Genomic DNA, 22,394 nt, shown 5'->3' with positions numbered 1-22,394 from the left:
AAAGGGGTGGACATTACTTTCATGTTGACCTCTTTTCTTGACTGGCTACTCTGACTATAGCAGCTCAGTTTTCTTCAGCTCAGCCAAGCCCTTGTTACTCATTTAAGGTACCAGGCAACCTTTTCGTACCCCAGCTTTAGACCTCTCCACACCTCACCATCTCTGCCCTTGATAGCCCTGATCCATCCTATTGGAATGACCCCCCTTCACAGCCTCTGGCCCAAATAAAGTGTAGGAACTAAGGTCCTTCCAGAAGTTTCATAATCTCTGTTGCCAAAGAGGTGACATTTCTGAGGTCATCATGACTCCCCCAAACTTTTCAATGGTTCTGCTGTATCAAGAGCACAGCCTAAGGCCCTAGAGACATTTCCTCTATGTGTTGAAGTAATATGCACACAGTAGAATAAGATTCTATAGTAGTGAAAACACTGGTCATTATTACAAATATCTCAAGATGTATTGACTAAATGCAAACTTTAAAAACTGACTTTGATAAACTGGTTCGTGAGGGTAGACACAGCCTCAGAGAAAAAATGAAATATTAACAGTAAAAATATGAACAACCTATGCTAGTTACAGTAGTACCTCCTTATCCGCAGTTTCACTTTTTGATATTTTAGTTACCTGTGGTCAACCGCGGTCCAAAAACATTAAAGGGAAAATTTAAGAAATTTATAAATTTTAAGCTGCACACTATTTTGAGAAGTGTGATGAAATCTCATGCTATCTAGCTGTGTCCTACCAGGGACGTTGTGAATTATCCTATGGTCCAGCTGTATATGCTCCCATCTGTTAGTCACTTAGTAGCTGGTTTGGTTTTCAGATCAACTGTTACAGTATGGCAGTGATTATGTTCAAGGCACCCTTATTTTAGCTAATAATGGCCCCAACACATAAGAATAGTGATGATAATAATTAGGATATACTAAAGAGAAGCTGTAAAAATTTCTTCCTTTAACTAAAAAAGTCAAAGTTTGGTACTATCCGTGGTTTCAGGCATCCCCTGGAATGCTGTAACACACACCCCACAAATAAGGGGGGATGACTGTGTATTTAGAGGCATTACTTTAATTCTAACAACCATCTTAGGAGAGTGTGGACTTAGGGTTAGTTTCATTTTACAGGTAGATGGTTAATTAACTACAAAAAGGTGACAAACCGAAAATAGGGACTTAATATTGAGTCTGTTTGACACCAAAACCTCTTATCCCTTAAAGATCATGGTCTAACACGTTTTCTACAAATATTCCTACATGGATACAATTGAATAGGTCTATCGCTTATCTTTTCAGGGATAGTGCCACGATTTGCAGCTTTTATTTTTCTGCTTTTCATATATAAAATTGACTATAACTATGGCAATCAGAGATGACTGTTGATCTCACAGCAGTTATAGCAGATTTTTGATATTACTGAAGGTGAGCTTAGCCCATCTCAGAAATAGGAAAATAATCAGTGTAAGAAACAATCAAAGATGGGAGCCTTCTCTTCACATATTCCGATGGCTTTTTATTCAGTTAGCTTTTACATATTATATTTATCTAATTTTATTTGATATATCTTCCCTTTTAAAAAAGAGCCCCAGAAAAAAATTGTCTAATATAAAAAATAATTAAAACTCTCTGCTATTTATTCTTCTGGAAAACAGACTATTTCTGACTGTATATTATATACTGGTGGGAAGTGTTTTTCTGATTCTAGGACAAAAATTGTGGATGTCTAAATATTTTTGCTTCTTTTCTCACCATTCTTCTCTAACAAAAGTAAAATTACAAGTATAGTCTTTCTCTGTCCTAGTTCTGATTAAAACATGTATTATGTTATGATTTTGCTCATGTAGCACTTTCACATGCTAAGCTAAAAGGAAATTAGAATATTATTTCATTTCTTGGGTATCCAAAAGTAAAAGAAATTCTGGAAATTGTATTATCATTTCTACTCCCTTTGAATGAAACCAAGAAAACTCAGAGGTTTGTCTCCATAACTCTGATTTCTGGGATGGAATATTAGTGTTCAAAAGATACAAATTCTTCTACTCAAAGCAGGAAGTCTATGAGGTTTTGTTTGACATTCTGAAGCATTTTTCTTGTTAATCATGTCAAAAACTCCAATCAAAGGGCCCAACGATGTAGTAATCCACTGTGGGCTTTTCTGTGGATATATTTCCCTCTTACTGTTATCTCTGCTTGGGAATTCACTCATCTATCAGAACAACAGTCATCTCTAGTCCACAGTGTCTTTCAACATGAGCCACCACTGAGGAGCTCAAATAGCAGAGGACATTAATAAATGGAAACGAGAAAGAAAACTGCAGTGATGCATGATTACTTGGGGTTTGAAGAACCTCAAAATGATACACCTGGGAGAAGCTCTGAAGGGTCATTTAATCTTTTCAGTCTATTGGACTTTTCTTTTCATCAGTTTCTGCAGCTGTAAAATGGAGAATAGTAATGGACTTTGCTGGATCTTTGTGAAGGTTAAATAAGATCAGGTGTATTGAATGTGCATGGCACATAACAGACATTGAAGGTCCTTTCCACAAATATTAGCCATCTAACTTCTCAGAGGCACTTTCTGTAAATAAATGTCCCCATACTGGGTCAGGTTCTCCTCTCAACAGACTTCTACCATAGCATTTTCCAAATTCAAGTTTATATGATTGGCTCAATGTCCCATTCCTCCTCTTGACTGAGTTTTCAGGGGCAGTGACTCTTCTTATATACAATTTTTCGTGTCTTCTACAATCATAAGGCTCATAAGGAATACAGCGGTCCCCTGAAAGGTGGGTGAGCATGAACAAACCATCAATATCTCTGATTTATTACTTTCTCTTCTTCAATGGAAACAGTAATATTTCAATTATTTCTATGTCTAAAGTTTTTGTAAGGATTCAGATGCATAATTATAAGATTACTGTTTCACTGGTTATATATTTATAAAGGCATTTCCAAATAGTTATAATTTTATGAAATACAAGCATGAAATACAAGCATAAGACATAAATGTACCTCAAAAGCCATTCACATCACATATTCTGGGAACCACGATTCACCTATATTCACCTAGAACATCCAGGGCCCAGTATAATATATTCCCTAATTATAAATTAGAAGAGTAAAAATCAAATAAAATTTCCCTATATGTGCATTTCTCTAAGCCATAACTAAAAATAGCTGTCATGAAGAAAATCATCAGCAGATATACTAGTTAAATTCAAGGAATATAAGAAACAAAATTACTTTTAACCGCTGACATCCACATAGTTTCCTATGTGAAGGTCAAGTACAGTTCTCCAAGAGGCTATTTCAGAAAGTAATTCTTTTAAAGGATTTAGACAACTTGCCTTCTTAGGTCTTCTTAGCAAGTGATAGATTTAAAGGTTAAGCCCAATTGCGGTCTTCTTTCTCAGTGGTGGCAAGATAATGGTCATCTAGTTGTTTATTTAAATTGATTATGTGACTAATGTATAATTTTGCAGCTATTAATGTTTAATGCTGTCAGCTCAGTTTATCACACTTTTTTGGCAGAAAAGAATCCTGTTTCTATTTGAATTTTTATCGTCAATAATGATGTTGAAAAACAATGGGAATCAGAATTTGAGTTCTTCGCAACAATGTACTTTTAAATAAAGTACTTTTGGATATAAATTTTATGGAAGATCCACTGAATTGCTATAGCATTATTAAAACTACTGGATTATGTGTGTATTTAGCATAACCACTGGCTAAGAAGTACAGGCAGACCTGTCTCTAGCCGAAAATCCAGTTGTCAGCTGTAATGTGGGCACACTGCATGATCACTCAGGAAGACTAGTGATTGGCCATGACCATCAAGAATGAAAGGAAATCTAGTTGAATCTTTTGATGAATCTTCTCTGACCCTCACTTTATTCATCTATTATTAAAGATAATAAGAACTACCTCTTAGAGTTTGTTGTAAGAATTACATTTAAATGTGACAAGACCCTAGAAAGAACTTTCATAGAATTCCTGGTCATAAAAGGCACTCCAAAAAACATTAGCCCTCTTCTTGTTTAATCTCAGTTACCCACATGTGCATCTACTGGGCAGAATGTTCTTTTATTGGCCTTACTCAGTTAATTAGGAAGGAGACTCTAATAATCTAGATTCTACTGGGGATCTAGAACATTTTCCTACTAAGATCATATGTTCTTTGTAGAGAATAATGGTCAAAAAGGAATATGAATAGTGATGTTCTATCTTGTAAAAGGACAGCATTGGAAGACTTACACTATCGAATTTCAAGATTAAGTATAAATAAATGTGCAGTAATTAAGAGAACATGGTATTAGTATAGGGATAAACATATAAAACAGTGGAATACAATATATATAGTTTCTGGACCCTATTGTGTATATATATATGTGTGTGTGTGTGTGTGTGTATATATATATACATATATATATATATAAATTATTTTTTAGCAAAAGCACTAATTATAGTCCATGAGGAAAGAATGGTCTTTTAACAAATGGTGCTGACAAAACTGCATAGATATAAGGAGAAACAATTGAGAAACTTGACTTCTTCCTCAATCGTCATACAAAAATTAATTCAAGATGGATCGTAGTGTTAAATGTAAAAGACAGTAAAACATAGAAGATTATCTTCATAACCTGGGTAAGCAAAGCTTTCCTAGACATGACATAAAAGGTATTAATATTAACAGAAAGAAATGATAATGTAGACTTCATCAAAATTAAAAACTTCTGTTCACCTTTGAAAAGGCAAGCTTCAGATTTGGAGGAAATATTCACAAGACAAAAATCTGTTAAGGCTCTTTTGTTTCCAGAATGTTAAAGAATTCTCACAGATCAGTACTTCAAAAGATTAACAACCCAACTTAAAAATATGTTAACATGGTCAATAAACGTATGAAAAGATGTTCAACATCTTTAGTTACCAGAGAAATACAAATTAAAGCCACAACAAGATATCACTACACACCCATTAGATTTGCTGAAATTAACAAGTCTAACAATACATGTGTTGGTTAGGATTGAGCAGTTGGAACTTTCATACACTGCTGGTGGGAATTCAAATTGTAGAACCATTTTGGAAAACTGGTTCTAATCAAGTAAAACCCATATCTAAATTCTGATCTAGTCATTCCACTTCTAGATACTTATCCAACAGAAAGTTTATGTCACTGAAGGATTTGTTTATGAATGTTGTAGCAGTTTTCTTTATAAAAGCCGCAAACTGGAAATGATCTACTATCCATCAACAGGAGAATTGATAAACATATTCAGTATATCCATACAATGAAATTATACTTAACAATAAAAACGAACAAATTACTGTAACATGCAACAATATGGATGACTCTCAAAATCATAATGCTAAGTGAAATAAGTGAGGCATGAAAGGACAAATATTGTATGAATCCACTTATATGAGGTACCTAGAATAGGCGAAATCATAGACAGAAAGTAGAATATTGGTTATCAAGTCCTGAGGGGAGAAGAGAATGGAGAGTTATTATTGTTTAATGGCTAGAGAATTTTTGTTTGGGATGATGAAAAATTTCTGGAGATGGTGGTAACAACTGCACAATAATATAAATTTACTTAATGCCAATGAGTTGTCCACTTAAAAAATGGTTAAAATGCCAAATTTTATGTTATGTATATTTTACCACAATAACAAAAGCAAAATAATTCTGAGCTGCAAATGGGGAGGGGGAGAAATCCAGTTGTGTTTCTGCTCTACCTATCTAACAGTCTTATGATATTGTATAGATACTTTCACACTTTTCTCATTAATCCTTTCAAAAAAAAGAAAATGGATGCTTGAAAGGCAAGAATATATGGAAAGGAATAAGGACTTATTTTTCTATGAGTTCTTTCCCCTTGTAACTCTATTCAGACAAAAGAAAAATAATTCTAGGTACCACATGCTATTCTAAGAGGTTTAAATTTTCATTAAAGTGAGACAGCAGACAGGCTTTCATGGAAATAATGTGAATCTGTGCCCACATCCAGCAGGGATAATGATTCTTTTAATTACAAGTTACTGGGCCAAATTAAAAAAGACATGATGGGCAGGCATTAGGTAACTAAATAATAAATAGTAATTGCATTTCTCCCTTTGCATTTTAAAGGGAAAAACACCTGAGAAACTCTACTTGATATTCCTTACACAATGTAGCCTCTGTGTCATGAAGTCACTTGAAATAATGTCATTTGATGCTGTGCATCCAATAACTTTAAATAACATCATTAATATTAAAATGAAAAGAATGAAAATTGGCTATCTAGAGGACATCCTTCCTCGTACTTACGAGGTTGTCAAACAAAAATTATGTGACTCTTCCTTTGTTACACTTGTTTGTCTGGTATAAGTAATAAAATGAACATATTTATAAGGAAGAGGAGAGGATGAGAGGAACAAACCATATGATTATCAAAAGCTTCAGGTTTAAACCAATCATCATGGAACAAATTTTTTATTTTTTTCAAGAGATTTAGGTATTAAAAGGCACTATGAGCTCATTGAGAGTTTGTGAATGTGCATCTGTGCTTTTTTCAGCATAAAATAGAGTAAGCACTACTTTAGGCAGACAACTAGAGTTTAGGTTTCAGGGCTGTTACTCAATTGCTGAGGGATTTAGACATGTCTATATTTAACATAGTTTTAAAATGAGGAGCTCAGATTATTTTATTTCTAAAGTTCTTCCAAATCTCATGAAGTCACTGGGTGAGAGAGCGATAGTTTTCTGAAGGGTATATTTATGATTTGTGTGATACATATGAACAGGTTTTGTGCTACTTTTAGGGTCATGGAACAAAAAAAACAGAATAAAAACTGGCTGGTCAATACATTTAGAGACTAGAAAGAATGGGAAAAATATTTACTGCATTTCTGTATCCAGCTTTTGTGTTTACCCCTGAAACTATTCCATATCAAAGAGTATTTATACCAGTCATGAAATTGTAAGTACTGCACCAGAAATAATTCAGGAGAGTTTTAAGTGAAATCAGACACAGTATAGTAGGAAAACCAGGAAGTCAAGCAGGAGAACCATGTTCCTTTTTAATCAACTCCTTTTGTTATGGCTTCAAATGAGAATATTGTATATAGAGACTCTGAAATTAGAGGAAATGAGACCAAATGGGAACCTATAATAATTGCCTAAATAAATCAGCTTCAACTATTTTTTAATGTACAGAAAAACTGCTTCTTGATACAATTTTAGTTTGGATGAAGAAGGGCTAGATCGATGGAACTCAACATCTGCATACTAACTGACCTTTTGAATATGGGCAAAAGTGTGGATTTGGGTGTAAAGCAGAATCAATATCTGGATAGGTTTTGTGTATGACACAGAAAAACATAGGGAAACCTACAGGGGTACTAGATTAATAACTGATATAATGACTATTGAAAGAACTGAAAAATGTCAACATGAGGAAAGGATTGGTGCCTTGTTTCACGTCCTTCAGCTTTAGGCACTGCAATGTTTATAGGATTTTCTTCCAGAGTGCTCATTAGCTTGTCTTTTAGGAACTTGCAAGGGAGTTCGTAGGAGTGATAAGAAGTAAATGATAATAGTATTAAAGCAAAACAGAACAAAATGAAACTAAACTTAAGGGTGCTGAATATGGCTAGTCACATGGTTGACCACAAGGTCCATTATGAAAATGAGGGAGACACAGAGGAAAATGATAAATGAAGGGGGGGAGGGGGAATGAAGGCATCAAACTGAGAGTATTTATGAGGTTAATCAGTTTCTTGATAGTGAAGACAGTAGAGATCAGAAAGAAGAGCCATCACTTAGATGGTTTTGGAGTTTAAGCTTTCTAATCAAAGTCCTTTCAAGGGGAAGAAAACAGTGTTAAGTCTGGAGGTGATGGATGAATTAAAGTAGGAGAGAAGATTGCTGGGAATGAGGAAGCCAATTGCAGTTGGCTGATGTATGAAATAATTGGACCATAGACTTAGCATCTTGTACACTGCCTGACACACACAACCGATCTTTATTTACTGATGTTGAGGAAGTGCATGAAGATTCCAGCGGAGTTTGAGAGGTTGTCGTGATAGATTTAATCTGAGACAAAATGTAATAAAGATAAATAAAGAGGTTTTGCATGTGAATCAGACAAAGGCTGTCATGAATAGAGTGAAGGAGATGCAGTTTGTGGGCATCATTCATGAAATACTCCAAGGTTTTACCAGAGAATCAACTCTATAATGAGTCCACAAGATATAACCACTCACAACATCAATGTGATTGTAGATGGTATGAATGATGAAGTCATATTTAAGATGATGAAGGTACCCTGAAGGGCTGCTTAATAAGCACATGATATCTATAAACTATGCAGAGGAGGATGACATATCAAATCAGGAGCTGACAAGCAAATGAGACATATTTATAGAAACTAAGGATATTTAGCTTGTAGAAGAATCAGTGGAGGAAAGGGGGCCTTTACAGACATCTTCAAATATTTAGAGTTGTGCTATATAAGAAAGTTGCTAGACTCACAAGATTTGTTCTTTATAGTCCCAGGGGAAACAATTATGACAAATGAGTGGAAGTTATAGGGAGATAGAGCAGTTCACTTCGAACATAAATTTCTGAAAGACCTACATACGATAAAAATGGCTGTTCAGAGAGAAAAAAAAAAAAAGTTCCCTACCAGCAGAACAGTTCAGGCATGAGCAAGAAGGTGTCATAAAAGAGGACTCAGATATGTCAGGTGGATGATTGGACAACCAGGCTTTAAGAGCCCTTCAGCATTTATTTTTTGAATCAACAAAATTAAAATTACAAGTTAGTTCAAAATAAATTCTTGGTGATTCAGTTTTCTTGCCGTGTATGTGATAGAGGAAGCTATTAGTGAAAGTGGGAAAGATTAGTGAAAGTGGCATGCACTAAAACTGTTAATACTGAAAAATCCATGTAACATCTTGAGGATTAACTAGAATTTGTGTAAGGCACAAATATTTACAAGTTTGAATCTAATGAATACATAAATGTTATCTGCTGGGTTCTGAAATCAGTCCATCAAATATGAAATTCAGAATTGAAATACGGCTCAAGTTCATTATAGAAAACAGCCTCCTCAAACCAGTCTTATCATTAGTTACAATACTCTGCAGAGTCAGGCAAAGACTAGTTAATTGTTGGCAGAAGGTGAAGACAGGTACAGGATGTGCTGCATTGTCTATTTATAGTTCATTTCACAGGTACAGCTATTGTTAGTTAAACTAAGTATAACTTTCTTTTATCATATGCTTATTATGATAGGTAGTATTTTATGAAATTTATAGTCATTTATGACTTCTCATCCAGAGTCTAAAGCATATATTCAGAAGTATATTTCCCAAGAACAATATCATAAAAAAGGGTTTACAGACTTAGTTTGAACCAAATATGAAATGACAGCATGATAGACATTTCTCCCTTTGGCTAAAAAGCATCACTTCCCATCCATGTCAATTCCTCATTAGACCCACATGTCAGAGAATAAGTATAGTTTCTTATTGATAACATCTGACTCCTGTGTGTGCCACTCTGTCAAGTTGTTCCCATAGTAAAGTTCTTGACATCCATGTCCTTCTCGGTATGGAGAAAAAAATCAATTCTAAAATCAAAGCTAGAATTCTAGAAAATACTCTCAGAAAAAGTCACACTCATTTTATTCAAGAATATAATAGGCAAGTCTACATGTCTACATAAACCTCAGGGAAACTAGACCTCTAACTTCCTGATGTCACATGTGCACATATTTCTACAAATCAAGGTATTCACTATCAAGTATGGAGAGAAATCATGCAAATGATTGCCTGAAACAAACTTTTCATCTGGTGTTCTAAAATGAATCTCCATATACAGAATTTTAAAATATTTTGTAATCTGTAAGTGAAGATTTTTAAGGCAAGCATTTGCTCCATTTATATCTAATTCAAAATAAGGGGGGAAAAGTACATATTGATCTATTTAGCTTATCATACTGCAATTCAAATGGTTTACATCAATGACCTAAATTCAAGGTTATTTAACGATAAGGCCTCTTAAGGGATGCCAGTATTTAATTGTTAAACAAACAGTGAATAATAATTTTTTATTCAATAAATCAATCAATGAAAATGAATTGAGTAAACGTCCAAATAACAGACACAAGGCTATACATTTTTATGTAAAATAGATACTAACGTCCCTTCAGAAAAAAAACAAACTGTGTTTTCTAAATAATTTTTAAAATTTTCATCATTTTATTTTTAAAAGGCTGAAATAATCCATCACTAATAAAATGATTTATATTTATCATGAAGGTATTGTTAAAGACATTGTGTAATTCTTCTACTTTGGGGGCATATCGAATTATATGTTAGTGTTAAAGATAAAAGTGTAATGCTGATATTAAGCAGGAGAAATTCTGTAAGTAAATTTGCTATAAGTCAATATTACATGTAAATACTAAATGTGGTTTTATTATGCAAGATGATCACTTGCATTTCAAAGAAGGAACAGAGGTGTTTATCATTCATCATGATCACTGAAGATGGATGGACCACTTTCTGGATTAAACAATGAAGGTGATATATATATATATATATATATATATATATATATATATATATATATATATATGCCTATATGGTGCCAAAAAATGTATACATGTGACTTGTATTCATCTATTCATTTTTTGTTATTGGTATATATTGAGTATTACAATTTTAATACAGTATTTTCCTTTCTTAAAATGCGTATACATTTTTTTGGCACCCTCTCTCTCTATACATATATATATATATATATATATATATATATATATATATATAATAAACATAATCTATTATGCTATACATGGTCTCCTCTCTCCACTTTATGAATCATTATCACGTGAAGGAGACTGAGAACAAAAAGAGAGCCAGGTAGCAGAATAACTATTTGGACTTACCCCAGTGCTGTTATTTCTAGGATTATCAAAAAATGTCAAGGCTCCTAGTCTCATGACCAGGTTTGTAAAATGCTTGTGTTTATGGTGAAGGATTGATCTCCTGATTCTTTCTTCTTGACTTACTTCTTCATGTTCACAGCCATAATAAAATTAGGTCAATGTTTTTGTTTTGTTTTTCTGTTTAACTCTGTATGTTTTGTTTTCAGAAATCACTATGGACTTGAAGGAGAGGTTAAGAAACTGGCACTCCCAGCACTCACCCTTGTCTAGTGGTACCCTAGTAAATGTTTAAAAACTAGCTCCCTGGAAGAAAGAGCCTTGATTGGTAGCATTTGCTGAGTTTTGTGGTGTAAATCCACCCAACATAGGCAATTTCACGCCACCAATGGGGCATCTGAAAGTGGAGTTGGGAAGAGATATATACCTTAGCACACCACTGTACAGTATTTCCACCATGCAGATCGGAAGTACATAACCTCAAGGCACAGATAACAGGAAAACGTAGTAAAATAACGAAGAAGCAATAGGTTGAAAACCATATCTTTTAAAAATATAATTTAATTGTAAACTTATACAATTTAATTTTTAATAATGATTGTGTTTAACAGTGGGCTCACAAAATTCCTTGGAGAATGAAGAACCACTCTTACTAGCCAGTATAAACTGGCTCCAGCACTCTACTGCCTTCTTCCCCAAGAGATCAAAGACTGCATTTTTTCTTTTGCATATCTTTGCCTGTGCATGTTATAGCAAGATGCAATGTTAAATTGATTATATAAATGGATTTTATTGTGTGAAAAATGTTTGAAAACCCCTGATCTAATTAGACTTTACTCTAGTGGGATGTGTAGAACAGCATCATCTATACGATTTGGGCTGCTGGTTGAAAACACATTTCCTGGACAGGAGACCTACAGAATCACAAGTGGGTGTGATGGAGGGTGGGGGGATGGGATTCTGCATTTTCAACAAGTACCTGGCTTAAGGAATGTTTATGCTCTTAAAATTGGAGAACTCCAACTCTGGGCCCTCATCTTCTCTTTTCTCCTTGCTCAAGCTGTAGCCTAAGTGCTGATGCAGACACCCTCAGCTGCAGTTCCAGGACAGTAGGACAGTGAGCAGATTCAGTCCCACCTGGAGCTGAGGTTCAGCTTCACAGACTTGGTGTCTCAGCAAACCAGAACACCTTTGACTATATCAAGCCACGTACAATCAAAAAATGTTCCAACCACCTCTAAACAATAGGCAAGGGACAAGCCTCCACTCCTTTTATCAAAGATAGAAGAAGTTAATTTCTTCTATAATAGCAGGAACTCTATTCAATCTCCGGTATTGTCATTTGTCAGAATTTCACACTCACTGCTGCTACTCAGGGAGGTGTTGAGTTTAATGCCTGAGAAGCACCAGGGAGGCTTCTCATTAAACTGGCAGAGCTGAGGGATTTAGCTTGTGTCTGTCACATGGTAGATACTCAATGAATATTTATAATTAAATAAACACAAGAATAAACACATGAAAGAATTAGCCCAAGATTATAACAGAGATAATCTTTAAATTCTTCATTGCCTTTTCTCTAATGAAACTTACAAATTAAAAGAGCATTTGGGTATTTTTTTTTAACTGACAATGTTTCCTTTAAGTGCCATTAGATTTGATTTCATCAAGAGGATTATGTACGTTAGTATCTAGGAAACATAAATTTTATGGTTTTTTTTTCCTTTCCCTGAAGTACAAAAAAGAAAATTCAACTTGGAAATACTGAAATAGAGACATCTCTGGAGAAATACATATTGATATTACAGCAATGAACATAGACATAAATGTTCTTTGCAACATTTAGAGTCATCTATGCATAAAAGATACAAAGCCATGGTCAGCTTTATATTTTAAAAAGGTGAATTTTGTTTAAAGTCAGTATGAGGTATTTCTTCACCTATAAACCCCTTTTGTGCGTCTCTTCAACTTTATCCACTTAAAACTAAAATAGACAACTATCTAGTTAATAGCTTCTGCCATTCAGCTAAAATACAAAATGATCTGTCAAGTAGATTTCTCTGAAAGGTGAAAAATATTTAGTTAAGAAGAATTTGAGTTACTACAAAAGAAAAAAGAAAGAAAGGAAATGGAATTTCTTATCGTTTACTTTGGAACAAAGTTATTTCTAGAAGACACAAGTAATCTCTCCCAGTTCCATTAAAATATGTAATGTGAACTTAAGTTAATTTTCTGAAAATACTAAATTGTTCTTGTATACTTTTAACCTATTATTACATGCTCTTTGATGTATTTAAAAAATCCATTTGTATTCAAAATGTAGAGAACTTTCTACAAACTGTTCAGGAAAAATGGAGGAGATGTTAAATTCCGCCAGTTTCACACAGTTTTCCAGTGGATTGTGTGATGTTTTGAACAGCTTTAGAAAACTAATGGAGACTATCATTTTCTATGTGAAAGAGCAACATAATAAATTCAAATAAGTAGAGTTCCATGTTGAGTGTTATTGAGACTATATATTCTGATTGCACAATGTTAGTGGGCTTTTTAATGCGATTAAAGTAAAATGAGTTCAGGACAAGATAAGTCTAATGACTTAGTTTGGTTGATAACGCAGCTGTATCTTAAAATAATACTCTTATTTAGATAGTTACACTATTACCTGGTAACATTTGTTCTATACTTCTTATTTAATTTATGCCCACTTGGTTTAGTTTTATCCTTTAAATTAACAACGTTTGCAAATAAAATGTATGCTTCTGATTTGCATTTCCTCTGAATCTAACATACGTTTCCTAATGGTTCCACACCACAGCTGCTGAAACAATTAGAGGTTTTATTTTATTGCCAACAAACTTTGAGGGCTGAGGTGAAGCTCTTCTCTGTAATCTCAATTTTTTCCCTTCAGACTTTTAACAACAAATATAGTCTAGAATTTGGAAGTGAGGGAAAACCAGAATTACATTTGGAAATGCCAGAACTCTTTAAGATTGTGTTACATAGTTGGTTGAAGTGTCAGCTTTGCTCACTTAACAAACTGCACCTCCTCTGATGTGTTTTTCAGGCTTGTCTGAGAGAAATACATAGTTGTGAGGGACAGAATCTCACATGTAGATCGACTCCACTAAAAACTGAGAAGTCAGGGCAATGGGTTGTTTTAAATACCCTTCTTAGGTCTCCTTCCTCAGCATTTATGCCCATCTCTTCCTATGCTTTCCACACATTCTGATGTCCTCTGGATTGATGAACCCTTCTCTTAGCTTCTGGTCTAGACCTTGACTTCCTGCCTGGAAACATTCTCCCATTGAGAACGTAAACCATTTGAAGACAAAGCTTATTTTGAATTCTTATTTGTATCCCTTCCCTCACAAGGTCCTACGTATAGGAAGCACTGTGGCTAAATGACCAACAGGTCTAGCCTAGGTTCTAATCCCAGTGCTGCCACTTCCTCCCTGTGTGGCACCGAAGTACAATGTATTACCTAGTGTCTCTAAGCCTCAGTATTCTTTTTGGCAAAATGGGGATAATTTATATAATCCACTGACCTTATTATTTTTCCATTATCCATCATCCCCACTCCCGTGCTCTCCTTGTCTTCCTTAGATGGTTTAGATTCCCTGGGCCTTCTCTTGAATCACTCCCTTGCAAAACTTGCTAATTCACTCCACCCCTTCTCCCCTGGCAAACACCAAACAGAATAAAACCCACCTATCTGGCTACCTTAGGCCAGCAGCCAAGCAACTAACCATGGAGAGAAAAAGAAACACAACTGTGTTGGCTAGTTTCACTTTAAATTCATGACAACAAATCTTGAATGGTCAGCCCACACTGCTCAGCAGGCATAATTTCATGTATATTATGATCTCCAATCTATAATATGAAATGACTATTTCTCACCTTTCCCCCTGTCTTCAAATTCTCGCTGCTCACTCCTCCAAGACTTCACACTATGATGATGACCATTTCTCATACTTCTCATCTTCCCAGCTCCAGACTGACTGATATAACTGCATCCACACCCATGCTCTCTGCTCTGCTCATCTTACCAAGATTGAAGTATCTGCCCCTCTCTATTTGCTGCTGCATCCTCTGCCTTCCTGCCTACTCCAAGGACTGCACTCCTGCCATTTTCCACTCTCTTCTGCGTCATTGCTGCCCTGCTGTATACGGCATTATTTCCAAAAGTTGCAGTCCCTCTCATGTTCAAAAAGGAAGCGATAACATAAGTAAAGAAACTATAAAATCTCCCTCAAGCCTTCCCACTTCCCAAGTTGCTATCTATTTCTTTGCTCTATTTCAGAGCAAAACTTTGTCTGAAGTCTCTTGAGGCAGTCCCTCAACTCTCATTTTCATGCCCCCAGCCACAGAGGTCCCTTTGCTGTCATTATTTTACTATATTTTTATCAACATGACATAGTTAACAACACCCACCTTTTGGATACACTATTCCCCCTGGGCTTCTGTGACACCATGTCTCTCTGTTCTTTCCCATCATTCTTGCATCTTCTAAAGGTGAAGTGTCCCAAGGTTCAGCCATTTTTTTCCTAATTACATTCCCTCCCTAGGTGTCACTGATATAACAAGGACTCCTAAATTTCGATCTCCTGCCATGCCCAGTCCTCAGACATCTAGTCCCATATACCAAATTGTCTATGTGATAGGCATTACTAATGGTAAGCCTGATCATTATCTTAAACTCAAAATGTCCAAAAATTAATTGATTGTTCCCTTCAAACCAATTTTTTCCCTTCTCAGCCTCATCTCATTAAACAACTACACACTCCGCTCAATTTTTTTTTTTTTTTGTAGCCAAAAATCGAATATCTATCCTTGATTCTTCTCTTCTCCCTGCCCTTTATATTCAATCTGCTATCTAATCTTATAGGCTTTAGATCCAACACATATCATGAATTTTTCCACTTTTCTCTGCATCTGCTCTGACTCCTGGTTCCAGCTAAAATAATCTCCTACAGATCACTTGACTATCTCTTAATTGGTCTCCCTGCTTCCACTCTACCCCATCCCCAATAATTTTCCTCACAGCAGCCAGTTTGATCTTTTAAAAAGTTAAACGAGATCGCTCCCCTTTTGTAACCCTTTACATCATCCACAGAATGAAATGCCAATTCTTACCATGTCCCATAAAGCCCCACATGATCTGACGCTGACTCAGCAATCTGCGGTCCCTTCATATTGCTGTTATTCCAGGTTCAAAATCATGCACAGTTTCCTTCTCAAGGTTTTTGCACTAATTGTCAGCTTTACTTAGAATGATTTATGCTGAGTGTACCCAAAGCTAGCCCTTTTTCATATTTTTGCCTCAGCTCAAGTGTCCTCTCCTTGAAAGGCCATTCCCTGATAATCTGATTCAAATTAGGCCCTTCTCTATCACATTGCTGTGCTTAATTTTCTTCACAGAACTTACCATTCTCTTGTGTCACTTGTTCATTTCTTTGTTTGCTTATCAGTCTATCTCCCTTGAATGTAAGCAAGCTCTAGAAGAGGAGGATATTTGACTGCCTTCATGTAGCTTTTCCACCAATAAGCACAACTCAAAGTTGGTATTCCAGTAATTAGTTTAATGAACACTACTTATAAGGTTGTTATAATAAATAAATGAAATACTGATTTAATAGCTTTGCACACTGCAAGACACAAAATATGAAAAAGTTCGTTAATGTCATTATTACGATGATGATTAGGTGGTCCTTAAATATATGTCAAGGATGTTAATTTCAATAACTCATGTTATTGTCTTAAATCTTTCTGATGGAAAGATTCAATTGTCCATCAGTAAAGATGAAGTATGTGTATTTTAACATTGTTTTCAAATGTAAATGATATTTTAAGCTATATTAGTGATTACATTTTTTGCGTATAAGTGAATTTTTCAACATCTTTAAAATCAAATCACATAACTGCATTTACTTACTGGCAGAAATGAACCTGTTCATGTCTTCCAACTAATCAATCATTCCAACTATAAAAGAAACTTCCATGAACTAAATTAAAATCAGAGACCTTATCACTAGACGTAGATTCATTTAATTTAAGCCAGTTATTAAACCTCCCACTTTTCAAAAATGTATGACTTGAGGGAAATCTCATTAAACTTCATGGAAAGGCTAAAGGGAGCTTTGCCTTTGGAGTCAACCAGAAATGGAGCCATTAGAAATGTGTGTGATGAAGTACAAATTATAAGGTGATATTAAACTGGGACTAGAAGTCAAAAGAGAAGGGTGTTCTATCACATACTTTAGTCTTTTTGTCAAAATCCTTTGTGCAGATACACTAAACGGCAGTGAATATAATAAAATTGGAAAGATCAAAATACAATAACCTCAAAACAGAAAAGAGCAAGAAATAACATATTTAAATATTTGAAATATGAAGATGAGAACATTCTAGAAAGTGTTTTTTCGAATCCTATTCACATTATAAAATGTTCACATTGACATGAAGATTTAATCATGTCTCTAACTTATTCATATCCTGTAATAGGTATCATAGGTAGTTCTCAAGTCTCTTCTGCAGTTATGCACATAGTTTCTTTAAAGACTGTTCCTATATTCACATCCAGCTTTCCATAAATTTTATTTTTCTTTTCTCTCTCTCTTTAGTTAACTCAATTTATATATCTGTTTTAAATTAATTTAGGTAAGAATATACTTTTGGGGGAGGTCATGTAAGTATCTGTAATCTGATTTTAATATAATATGAAAATTGATATGCAGTCTATTCTAGACCAAAATAGAAAGATTACAATGTAAGAACAAGCAGGAGACATTGCCTTCCTTATAATTACACTCCTATCCTTACACCCTTCCCAAAACTGTTTCAATCATAATTCCCTAGACACTAGCTATGCTCAAAGGACAGTCATGTAATGGATCAATAAAGGGATCAATAGAATAAATACAAGAGGTCTACAGCTACTTGAATTGAATTGATGGATAACTGGACCAGACACTATATTCAAGCAGAAATGCTGTGTGTTATGATTGAGAACAAACACCAGAGTTCGTAAGTATAAATAAAATTACATTTAAATTGTCCAACAGTAAGCAAATGCCAGTTTCTAATTTATTTTTAAATGGAATCAATCACCTACGGTCTCCCATGTGTCATATTTCTCTGCAATAAATCCATTTCAGAAATGCACTATATGTGTGAGAGGAAGACTTAGAGCCTGGCTTTAAACAACTCAGTGGCCAAAGTACATTTATGAAGGATTCAGAGAGAAATAAAAAATATGATTTTTTTTCAAGAGCTCTCTGAATCGTATGCCAATGTACAACGTACAACAGGGAGATCACCATTTACAGGAAGTGTGGTGAGACTGCAGATGTGGTTCGAGAACATCTGTCTGAACAGTGTCTTTTCAGGGAGGTTGTGATGCAGCAGGGAGCAGTGTGAATTCAAGTGCCCTCTGCATACCCAAGAGAAGACAATCCTAATTTCAGAATAAACAAAACAAAACAAAACAAAACAAAACAAAACAAAACAAAACAGGACCTACAAATTAATACCGTAACTCACATTGGCACTTTGTTTTCCATTCCTCCAGTTTCTCCTCTTCTCTTCACTGTCATACTTTTGTTCACAATACCTAACAAGTGGCTATCCCAGTTGGGAGTCAAATGCAAATTTCTCATTCAGTTATTCACTTGGCTACCACTTCTGTCGATAAGATAATTAAAACTAGCCTAATGACAGGTGACAGAGAACTTGGTCAAAACCCAACCTGTCACACCATATCTTCAGAAACATGCCCTTCTGAGGTTACCCAACCACACAACATTCAGATTCCCTCTGTATTATTTAATATTAAATATTTAATGTTATATATATATATATATATATATATATATATATATATATATATATATATATATATATAAAACATCTGGGGCAAAAATGATCAGTTTTCTGGAGTTGAAAGTTGCTGTTTTACTTCTTCCTTTGGGAAGTTTCTGGGTAAAGGGAATAGTATGATCACTAAACAAATTTTCAAGTTATTTAAGCATGCCAAATTATGCTAAAACATAGAGGACTGAGACTCTTAAGATGCAGGAAAATAAGAGTCACATTTTCCACTGTTGCAGTGAAGGCATCACACATACTACTGAACTGTGAATGACTAACTGGGTACCAGCTTTTAGGAATGCAACAAAACGGCAGCCACATTGATGCATCTGGCCAGCAATAAGGACTTCAACAACACAAGAGTGGGCAGCAATAGAAGAAGAAGCATCCAATATTCTGCACAACGAGCCATGCCTGCTGCTATAGTGGGTGTTGGTTTTCTTATTTGGGTTTAATGTTTCGTTCCTCATGATCACCCTATAGTGCTCAGTTGAAAAATATCTGAACTTGTGAGTTAAGTCCAGTATATTTTAACCAATATGCTTGTACCTAATGCTGTAAAGATAAAATGATCGAGAGAAGGTATAGCAAGTAGAAATACAGTCGTAGATGTTTGGAACCACAAAAGACTTCAGAGATTATCTCTCCATCTCCCTCATTTCATCAGTGAGGATATAATATCAACCTTGAAGAATTACAATAGGTTAAATGTGATTAGATAAAAAGTCAATTTTCTCTCACATGTTTCCCACTAAATTGTGAGCTCCATGGGGGCAAAGACTGGGTCATGTGCCTGGTAGATATAGATATAAATTTAGACAGAGATATAGGGATACAGTAAATATATATTTTCTAGTATTATACATATAATAGTGTGTATGTGTACGTATTAGACATATAGTAAGCGCCCAGTGAATGTAGAATGATTAAATGCAACTGACGGACAGTGACTTCCAAAATCTCAAAGAGCCTAAGCATCATGAATCTCAGCAAACTTTAAATGGTCTTATTCTCAGAGCTTTTGCATTAACACAGGAAAATCATCAATTGCTAACTTAATAACCTCTTTGCATCCCATAAACTTGTGCTTTCTATGCTAGTCAACTAAGTTGTAATATTGATGCCTGCAAATAAGAATTGAATTTCAAAGTAAGATCTTCAGCAAATTATCCTTATAAAAGGTTTTCCTAATAAAACAGTCACATTTTAAAGCCCATACATCAAAGCATTATTGTTTTTCTTTTCTTGTAAAGATGTTATTTCTTGTAAACAAAATTTTAGTACCAAAAAAATAACCATCTCATCATGACTTACTATTACCTATAAATGAGTATCTATAGTTCAAGCTATTCCTTCAAAACAAAATTTGTGTTCATGGTTACCCGGCAGAAATGGAATCTAGTCTTTTCTGTGATTACAGTTTTATAAAAGTAATCTACTACACTGGGTTTTCAAGAACAAGAGTAACAGAATTATTTTGGTTCTTTTATCTAAATGTATATGGACCTCTCTGCATACCCTGGATCATGGTTTCTCAGTCCAATTGCCTTATAGGTGGCCATAACCCTAACAAATCCTGTAAGTGTGATGTGTCAGTTCTACATACAGAAATCCTAGCCATCTATGTGCAAAAATATTAGCATCCCAAAATTTCCTGATTCATTGTCAATAAAATGATAAATTATGTTTTATAATCGCAAATATGATACGGAGTAACATTTTAAAAATGACTTTGTTCCTTCTATATTAAATAAAATCCCCAAGTAAAAGCAAATTAAGACATAAAAGTCATAATTCTGTTAGTTTAAAAGAAATACAATACTTATTTGAGTACAATGTTTCTTTTTAAATAAATTTTGTTCCTTGAAACGGCATTAGTCAGGGGTAAATATTAGTATATTTGAGAACTTTTGCTTCAAACAAAAGAAGACTATCAAAATAGAATATAGTTCTTGTCTTTCTCTGTATCAACATATTGGGGATGAAAAAATGGTGCTTTGATAATCTAGCTTGTTTCCTTCTGGTAACAACCCAAGGAAAATAATTTGTATTTCCTTAAATGCTAGGAAATATGATAAAAAAGCAGGAGAAGAAAGGAAGAGGCTTTCCAGCACCTGGGCCTACTGTATTCATTCTGAAAAGCTAATGAACAAGTTAAATTTTCTAGCAGTTCAATGTTCCAGAGATAATTACAAGAGGATAGAAACAGGAGTGCTTGTATTTGGCTGCTGCAAGTGTTGTATATTATAGTAGAGCAAGGGCTGTGATATTTGTGTGTATATATATATGTATATATGTATATAAAATATATATATGAGTAATGTATATAATATATACATATATGTATATATTATATATACATATATGTTATAGGTATATATAATATATATTATATATGTACATAAAATATAGATATACATTATATATACACATATATGTTATATGTATATAGATAAAATATATATATATTATATATATATATATATATATATAATATATATATATATATATATATACATATATATATATATTCAGTTGAAAAAGTAAATTTTGCAATCCAGGATTTCCTTCTTCAGGAAATAAATCATATTCAAATACAGTCAGCATCCAGGGTCAGTCAGTAATGTCTTATTTACATTTCAGAAGAAAACGTTTATTCTTTGTTGGAGGAGACTTTTAAGGAATACGAGTATAAACACAACATAGTTACATCAATTTCTATGTTCTGTCCTGAAAGACAAAACTGAAGTGGAGAAAAATGCTAATAGAAAATGGGTCATTACCGGAACAGAAACTACAATTTGCTTTCCAAATTTAATTCATTAACAACCTACAATAATCATAAAAATTATTTGACTTTAATTTGGCAATCTTTTAATTTGAATGGCGTATCTGCAAAACCTGTAATGTTGCTGCAAATAATGTCTTTTTTGGGGTGATGTTTATTTCTGATTGCTTTCCTTTAGCTTATTCTTTTCTCCCTAAATTCGCATGTTTTTCTCCCTTCTATTTTTAAATTTGTTTCACTACTGCTTGTCAAATACAGCGCCTAAAAATATAAGAGGCTAACAATTATAGAGACATTTCACTAACTCCAAAAGATAAATTTACATGACAGAGGCAAATCTGATCAAAATCACATCAGAGATTTTTGCAAAACATTGCAAAGATTTATACATTGCCCGAAGTAATAGCTATTGACACTAAGTTAGGTCCATTACATATGTTATATTACTACTCCCTCATGATAAATCAATAAGGAAGGCATTAACCCTCACACTATATGGATATAGAAACAGGTTTGATGAGATTGGAAACTTTTCTAAGATCACATACAGTTATTAAAAAGGAAGGCTAGGATTTAAAACCACAGAATGAATGAGTTTTTCTAAAACCCATATAAGTTCCCTGCTATTTCCCAGAGTGTAGAGACCAGTTAGGGCAACCCCCCACCTCCGCAGCACACCCCACTGAGGCTCATGGATAGTCAAATGATTCCCCTGAGTGCACACAGATAATCACAGAGTCAAGCCAAACCAATCCTTGTTTGCTTCATTCTACTATATAGTTCGGTCTTATTTTTAATGCTGAGACACGCTTGAAA

The 22,394-nt window shown here is 34.3% G+C and overlaps 1 protein-coding gene across 3 annotated transcripts in view; it reads right to left on the bottom strand.

The window, feature by feature from the left end:
* Positions 1–22,394, bottom strand: part of DCC (DCC netrin 1 receptor) — a 1,044,138-nt gene that overhangs the window by 238,317 nt on the left and 783,427 nt on the right. The gene's annotated exons all lie outside the window — the stretch shown is intronic.

The sequence above is a fragment of the Rhinolophus sinicus genome, chromosome 4, assembly GCF_057876585.1.
Source record: "Rhinolophus sinicus isolate RSI-liver-muscle chromosome 4, RSI-T2T, whole genome shotgun sequence".
Taxonomy (NCBI): domain Eukaryota; kingdom Metazoa; phylum Chordata; class Mammalia; order Chiroptera; family Rhinolophidae; genus Rhinolophus; species Rhinolophus sinicus.
Note: the sequence above shows the minus strand (reverse complement) of the source record. Positions and strands in the feature narration are given on the sequence as shown.